Consider the following 8952-nt stretch of genomic DNA (forward strand, 5'->3'; position numbering starts at 1 on the left):
GGTTTCCAGATCGAAGAAATTCAAATAGTGCAGGCTCAGCGCAAGGTGATGCGATTCAATTTTACCATATTCTGACCCAATACGTTGAAACCATACTTTATTCGATTTGATTTCAATCAGATAATGTGAGTGATTATAATGCTCGCAGGGTACAAAAACAATGCACAAAAGAATTGCCCGCAACTCATCAAACCCCGACCGAGGCAATTGCATGTTCACTGAATAATCGCACCTGTGGAAACTCGGAGATGCCAAAACTGAACTATCACGTATGTTCGCTTTTTCAAACCCATTTGGAATTTCTTTTCCAGGAAGAATATAAGGTAATCTCCCCACTAATTTACCACTTATTAGTCCCTGAAACATACAAAGCGTGATGTTGAAAATTACATTATAAAAAATAATAATAAAAAAATTAAAACCAACACACAGACAGAGATAGCTAAATAAATAGATATATATTGAAGAAGAATATTAGGTAATTTCCCAAGTACATGATATTTAGAAAACAGAGAGAGAAATACCTTGACACAGAATTGAATATTGAAGCAATTGACCCACGCGACACAGAAATCAAAATGACGACCCCAGATGGGACAATTTTTTGGGCTTTCTGGGAATCTCTCCAGTGAGGTACAATTGTTTACATTTATATAATGAACTTGTGACGGAATATCTGGTAACGATCGAAGACTCTTGCAACCATCCAAGTTGAGCCTTGTAATTCTAGAGAGTAGAGAGATGCTTTCAGGAAGAGAAACAAAATTATTTCCACAAAGACGTAACTCACTTAAGGAGAATAAGCACCCAATGTTATCGGGAAGACACACCAGATTTTTGCAATCCCTTATATCCAAAGACTCAAGGGCAGTCAAACGTCCAACGGCAACACTTCTATAGCTGTTCCTTTTAGAGAAAGTTTAACCAGGCCTTCGAGATTTCCCAGATTATCTGGCAAGTTGACAAATTTTGAGCATTTAGAAAGATTAAGATATTTTAGCATCTTCAAACTACAAATGCTGCTAGGAAGACATAAAAGATTTTTGCAATCACTTAGATTCAAATGCCTAAGGGCAGTCAAACGTCCAACGGATGATGGCATCACTTCTATTGCTGTTCCTTCTAGAGCAAGATCTAACAGGCTTTTGAGATTCCCCAGATTCTCTGGCAAGTTGACAAATTTTGAGCATTCAAAAAGATATAGATTTTTTAGCATCTTCAAACTACAAATACTGCTAGGAAGACACAAAAGATTTTTGCAATCACTTAGATTCAATTCACGAAGGGTAGTCAAACGTCCAACAGATGATGGCAACACTTCTATTGCTGCTCCTCTTAGAGAAAGCCTAACCAGGCCTTCGAGATTCCCCAGATTCTCTAGGAAGTTGACAAATTTTGAGGATCCAGAAAGATGAAGACATTTTAGCATCTTCAAGCTACAAATGTTGCTAGGATGACACAAAAGATTTTTGCAATCACCTAGATACAAATCCCGAAGGGCAGTCAAACGTCCAATGGATGATGGCAACACTTCTATTGCTGTTCCTCTTAGAGAAAGACAACATAGGCCTTCGAGATTCCCCAGATTCTTTGGCATGTTGACAACTTTTGAGCATCCAAAAAGAAAAAGATTTTTTAGCATCTTCAAACTACAAATGCTGCTAGGAAGACACAAAAGATTTTCACAATCACTTAAATCCAAATGCCGAAGGGCAGTCAAACGTCCAACGGATGATGGCAACACTTCTATTGCTATTCCTTTAAAAAAAAGATGAAACAGACCTTCGAGATTCCCTAGATTCTCTGGCAAGTTGACCAATTTTGAGCATCTAGAAAGATTAAGATATTTTAGCATCTTCAAACTACAAATGCTGCTAGGAAGACACAAAAGATTTTTGCAATCACTTAGATTCAATTCACGAAGGGCAGTCAAACATCCAACAGATGATGGCAACACTTCTATTGCTGTTCCTTTTAGAGAAAGATTAAACAGGCCTTCGAGATTCCTTAGATTCCCTGGTAAGTTGACAAATTTTGAGCATCCAGAAAGATAAAGATTTTTTAGCATCTTCAAACTACAAATGTTGCTAGGATGACACAAAAGATTTTTGCAATCCGTCATATCCAAAGACTCGAGGGCAGTCAAACGTCCAATGGATGATGGCAACACTTCTATTGCTGTTCCTTTTAGAGAAAGTTCAACCAGGCCTTCAAGATTCCCCAGATTCTCTGGCAAGTTGACAAATTTTGAGCATCCAAAAAGATCAAGATTTTTAAGCGATGTCAAACTACAAATGGTGTTAGGAAGACACACTAATTGTTTGCAATCCCGCAAGATCAAAATATTAAGATCAGTCAAACATTCAATAGATGAAGGTAACGTTGTAATAGCAGTGCATTTCAAAAGAAGTCTCTGTAAAAGCTTCATGTTTCCCACAAATTCGGGAATTTTCTTGACTTTTGAGCAACAAGTAAGATTAAGAGTCACAAGAGACTCCATTTCAAACTTGTCTGGAAGATTAGTTAGTTCTTGGCATTCTTCTAGATCAAGAAGTTTAAGCTTTTTCAGTTTTCCAATGGATGGGTGAAGCTCGCATAAATTTGAACACCCTGCAAGAACTAATTCCTCAAGATTTGGGACTCCATTGAAGCTGGAGGCTATAATCAGGTTCGAGGAGCCAGCCATATTGATGAACCTTAACTTGTCAAAATTCTATTAAAAAAAGAAAAAGTTTAGAATAATTAACTTTATAGTGTTTGTTATTGAAGTTGTAAAGCAAATTTGTACGAGGATATTTATTAACACTCTTACCTTCATTCCTCCCCAAAGTAGTTCAATTTTACTAAGCCGCAAACGAAGTTGAACAAGCTCATTTGGCAAAAAACATGGCATCGATTTTGAAGGATAATTATTCCATTCAAGATATGTTAATTCATTTGGAAGATATTCGGGGACAAACTGAGGGCAAATACTACGAATTCTCAGAAATTTAAGCTTGGGCATCTTGAAAAAGGCATTAGGGTTCCAAAGTGACACTTTTTGTCTTTTGGAAGATGTGAAACCTAACCAACGTGCCTCTTTTTCTTCATGATAAATACTTGTATCCTTGGCTTCCCAGATATCTAAGGCTTGAACTGCTTCTGTTCCCTGATAATAAAAAAGGAATTTGTTAAATGCAAAATATATTATTAGCATAACTATTCATATTTCAACTTTGCCGAATAAGAAAATACAATATGAGTTCAAGTAAATAACCTCTTACCGTATCGTTTTTTAACACATGATCTATGTCCTCATAAAGCCACAGTCTACTACGCTTCCCAGGCTCATCACGAGATTCTTGACGAACAATATCCCTACCCATATCTCTTAGTAAATCATGCATCCACAATTCATTAGTTTTGGAAATTTTCAAGAGAGATTTGTTAATGAGAATGCTCAATCCAATATCGGAATAGCGACCAAGACTATCTAGCATTTGTACAACTTGATCTTTCTCCTCATGATTAAATAAGCATGCAATATCTTTGAATATATCCTTCGCTGAGTTAGGGAGTCCATCGAAACTTATTTTTAGTACTTGATTAATCTTTGGATTGGGATCCTCTTTGAGCATCTCTAATGCATTTTTCCATTCAGCAGTACTTCTTTCAAACAAAAATGAACCCAAAACCTCAAGAGCTAAAGGAAGACCATTAACATATTCTAAAAAACTTTTGGACAGTTTAAAATATTCATCTGGGCCTAGTTCTTTTTTAAAAGCCTTTGAACAAAAAAGACAAAGAGCATCTTCATAATTCAATGCTTCAACTTCAAATATTTCATCTACGGGGAATTCCTTCAACAAGTGCATATCTCTTGTTGTTATAATAATTCTACTGCCCAAACCAAACCAATCACTCTTCCTAACTAACATTTTTAACTCATGTGATTCATCTACATCATCAAGAACAAGAAGAACTTTTTTATGCCGTAACATTTTCTTGATCATGTGAACTCCATCATGTTTATTTTTTATCAAATTTGTTTCGTGCAAAATTTGAGAAATAAGATCTTTTTGTAGTGAAAGTACATCTTTTTTCCTAACATCGTCAATAAAACAACAAGCATCAAATTCTTTAGAAACCATCCTATAAACAACACTAGCTAGGGTTGACTTGCCCATTCCTCCCATTGCCCAAATTCCTATAAAGCGAACTTCGTCATTTAACCATAAAAGCTAAATATGACTCTAATTTCACCACTTGTGAGTGTATTCCTACCAGGCCCTCAGTAACTTCTGAGAATTCAAAACTCAATTTATGTGATACTAGTCTCACAATGCTTTTGACAACTTCTGAGAGAGGGCTGCAATAAAGAGAGAACGAGAATTGATAATCAATGAATAGGTCCCATGAAAAATATGGTAGATATTAGGTGATTGATTATGCGCCCCTAAATAAAAATATGTAAATTGATTGGCTATGACAAAATTAAATGAGATCTGATAAAGGTTTAATGTTTATTTTAAAAATAAAAATAAAAATAGATCTGTTAAAGGTTTAAATGGAGTTGCATATATAAAAGTGGGCCAGCTGAATATATTTCAAATATAAATTACCTATTCTTTACATGATATCCGACAATACCAGCCACATGATTCAAAGCAGCTCTCCATGTGTCTACCTTCTCCTTAAATTGTTTTTCATGTTCATCAAAGGCCTTTGCAAAAGCTCCCTTTAGTTTCCGCAGATTAGATGGATCCACATTGTAAAAAATAGGTAGAATTGTCATTCTCCTTTCTTTCTCACAGTCAATGATTTTTACAAGTTCTTCTAAGCACCAAGTTGAAGATGCATAGTTTTCTGAAAGAATGACCACGGCAAATCTGGATTCTTCTATTGCTTTTAAGAGCTCTGGTTTAATAGTTTTTCCTTTCTCAAGTTTTTCATCATCCTTAAAAGTGTAAATGCCCCTCCATTCTAAAGCATAATTTAGAAAGTCCATAGCAGTGTTGCGGGTGTCCTCCCCTCTGAAACTCAGGAAGACATCATACTTCCATTGGCTGGTAGAAGAGATAGAAGAAGAACTTGGGAAAGAAGACGAGCTTGAAGCCATTGAATCACAGTATAGATCTGCATGTAAAAAATATATATATACGTTCAGTTAGAACTGATGAAAAATTGAAAAGAAAATAATTCATGAAAGAAGAAAAACTATTTGATGCAATGTTTTCGACCTCTCCCTTCATCAGATGGGTCAAAGATTACCTTCTTTTATTTTGGTCTTTATGAGAAACTGCAATTGAAGTCAAACTGTTCGGAACTCGGGGATTACTGTTGGGTATCTTAAGACTAAATGGTCTGGGGATATATAGGTTGTCAGGTTGATATCTCTTGCTAATATGTGTTTATTAGTCTTTTGTTCAGAACTCAGGGAAGTCTCACCGTTCACAACTCAAAGCAGTGCTTTACAAGTTCAAGTTTAGGCACATCTTCTTTTCATTTAAACCTTCGATATAAGTTTGGTTGTATTGGACGAGAGGAAGCAGAGAATGGAAAAATGCATGGAAGCTGTGGATTTGAAAGATTAAAAAAATAAAGAAATGATTAACTTTTATACAAAATTACTCTTATACCCTCGTAAAAGTATATAAAAAAAGTTCTGAATATTTTGTAAAATTACTTTTAATTCTTCCTAATGAATTATTCATTTATAATTTACAAAAAATAAAAAATAAAATAATTTTGTTAGCATTATTTTTTCTTTCCTTTCTTTCCATTTTTACTTTCAAACACATACATAAATAGTATTTTCTGTCCTTTTTCTTTCTTTCTTTTTTCGTTTTTTTTTTCCCCCCAAATCTATTCCCTTAATTTTTTTCCCTTGAGAGTAATTGATAATTTCACACCCCCTAAGTATTTGTATTGTGGTGGACCTCACTTGTCTCCTATTACAGCACAAAATTATGAGAATATATGAGTTCTTTCGGTCAAATTTACGATGTACTGTGGTCCTAGAATTTCTATTGTGGTCCTAGAATTTTTATGAGAGTATTTGTATTGTGATCTTAAAGAGAGAAAGAAGGAACAGGCACAACTTTTAAGGTTCTTTACGTGTATGTAAAAGAATTTCCATTCCTTCTCCTCAACGTGGATCAATCCACCCAGAAAAATGCTAGAGAGAGAGAGAAAGAGAGGAAATTTCCAAGAAACCTTCATTACTTTGGCATGGTGTTTCGGTGGTCACCGAAAGCCGATTGCTTTGAAGTTAAAAATTCGGGTGAGTGTGGAAACTCGCTGGAAAGAGGAAACCACATCACATGGTTACTTTTGTGGAAAGAGCTGTGTGAAATGCACCATTGATCATTTCCAATCACAATGTATGAGAAATTATAAGGTACTCATGGTGGATAAGTGATGTGGTCTACCATTCTACTAAAAGACTCTCACCTATTTAAAATTGCTAAGTTAGAAATTTTTTTTTTTTTTGAGAAACAGAAATTTTTTTTTTAAAATAAAAACTAATTACTGACTAAACAATTTTAAACAAGTTGGAGTTTTTTAGTGCAATGGTAAACAAGTGACGTGGTCCACCAGAGGACTGTATAAGTTCTCCAATGTACCCCAATCTAACGAAAAAGCCATGCTATTAATTAATATTATCTGAGAGTGACAAAAGTAAAAGAAATGGGTCATGGATCTCTATAAAATTATGTGGCATTGTCGATATTTGTATTGACAAAAGCCATCTCAATTCTTGAAGGTTACCTTGTACATGCATTACAATCATTTGCTTTCAAAAGGTCAAGATATCTTAAATTATTGAGCATTAGCATTAAATAGATGTGCGGCATGTGCCTTTCTTTTTACTTTACTTTGGCATGGTGTTTCTGTGGTCACCGAAAGCCGATTGCTTTGAAGTTAAAAGTTAGTGTTAGATTTATTGAAGATATCTTGAGCTTTGAAAGCAAATTATTGTAATGCATGTTCAAGGTAACATTCAAGAATTAAAGATAGCTTTTGTCAACACAATTATTGAGCATTAGCATTAACGAGACGTGCTTTCCTTTTACTTTACTTTTTTGACAAGCTAAAAAAGCTCTTTTTATGTTTTTATATTGTTTTTGACTTAAAGGTTTTTTTTTTTTTTTACCATTACTTTTATTTTTTAGATAATCAGTTAAATGATATTTTTATATATTTTCAAAAAACAATATCAAATTACACATAAACAGGGGCAATTGCCCCTCGAGCTCTCAAAAAAAATCATGTATAATATACTCTTATTATAGTTGAAAGTAGTTTGTACCATCCTGTTAGGACATATGTGATTGATGTTAGGAACATATGTTATTTAAAATTGGCTAATCCTTTGACAAAAACGCACTTTACTTGTAATTGGGTAGATCTAGGATGTGTTTAATACTTCAAGGAACAAGAGTTCAAGTCCAAATGTTAAAATCATGCAAGTCTGTCCAAGAAACAAGTGAAGAAGTGTTGGATTTTAAAGCTCGATAGATAGCATCTATCGAGGTTTAAAACGCTACTTTTGCCCGATGCTCGATAGCTGCTCGATAGATACCCTGTCTATCGAGAATTATGAAAATCAATTTTTCAAATCTGATTTCACTCCAATCCGCGTGTACATGTTTAGACTTTCTTTTCTCACAATCCTAAACATATATATAAGGATTATTTTAAGGCCCGTCAATGGTTGCATAAGACGCAAGTGTGAGGCAAAGTTTTGTTCATGCAAATTGTGACCGGAGACAGAATTTGCCCTAGTTCATCTTTCTCTTGAAGAAGCTACTGCGTTTGTACGCCGTTGGATTTTGTGACCAAGGAGTTTCATGATCTTCATCGTGTTGATGAACTGAAGAACTTTGCAGCCAACATGTTTCTCAAAGTTGATGAGTAAGTCGTGTACTGAGATCCACGCATCGATTGGTTAGTCACGTACTAGGAACCGTGCATTGAATATGAGAGATTGTCACTACAGAACAAGTCCAATTGTGTATTAGGGTAAGGGTTCAACTGTAAGTTGGTATAAGGTACTGAGATTCCTTTACTTGTAACCGCTTGTTGTGATAATAGTGGATTCTCGGTAGTGGTGACCTTAGATTCACCCGGTAGGGTTTTTACCTTGGAGGTTTTCCCCATTAGTAAACAAATCACTGTATCAACTTTATTTTCCGCTGCATATTAACTTAGTTGGTGATTTGTTTGTGCTACCACGCGTTTTGCATGTTAATTTGATTAATTAATTAACTTGACTAATTAATCGTTTAATTCATCACAAGGAGTCAATATATTCTTAGCCTATCACATCCAATTGCAGAAAGCTTCTCAAAAGCAAAAAACAACTAGTAGTATTCTCCTCATGGTAAGTCATGGACTCTATAATCAAGATTGAATGGCGGTGCCAATTCCACAAATTTTTAAAAAATTAAAAAACCCTCCCATGCCTTTATACACATTAGTAGAAGTACATCACTGAAAAGTGAGCAATACTAATAAGCAAAATATTTTCCTTAACAAATTTCACAGCTTTTGAGATGTTATTTATTTTCATTTAGGTTTATCATTGACATTATTTTATTGTCTACTATTTACAAATTGTCAGCTCAATGATTGTGTAAAGAAAAAAAAAATGGTGACTCTAGACTAATTGTTAAAGAAAACCTTAAAGCATCTACTAATCTTTCTCTTCCTTCTCTTCACAATTTCAAAATTTGAACTTTTGTTATAATCCAAAATTTTAACTACTTAGAAGAATAGAAGAAGAAAATTGAATTTTACTCAATTTTTTAAAAGCATTCCTGACAATGAGACACATATACAACTTTGTACGCATATTACTATATTTTTAACACTTTTGTATTGATTTATTTTTTCAATTTCTTTGAAGAAATCATCAAATTACATGATTAAACTGTACGCATTCAAGTTAATTTCTCAATTTGATTATCA

At 34.3% G+C, this 8952-nt stretch overlaps 1 pseudogene; it reads right to left on the reverse strand.

Annotated features, from left to right (window-relative positions):
- Positions 1–6: 6 nt before the first annotated feature.
- Positions 7–5528, reverse strand: LOC112010872 (disease resistance protein RPV1-like; annotated as a pseudogene).
- Between the last annotated feature and the right edge of the window lie 3424 nt (positions 5529–8952).

Source organism: Quercus suber, unplaced genomic scaffold (genome assembly GCF_002906115.3).
Source record: "Quercus suber isolate HL8 unplaced genomic scaffold, Cork oak 2.0 scaffold_1120, whole genome shotgun sequence".
NCBI classification, from domain to species: Eukaryota; Viridiplantae; Streptophyta; class Magnoliopsida; order Fagales; family Fagaceae; genus Quercus; species Quercus suber.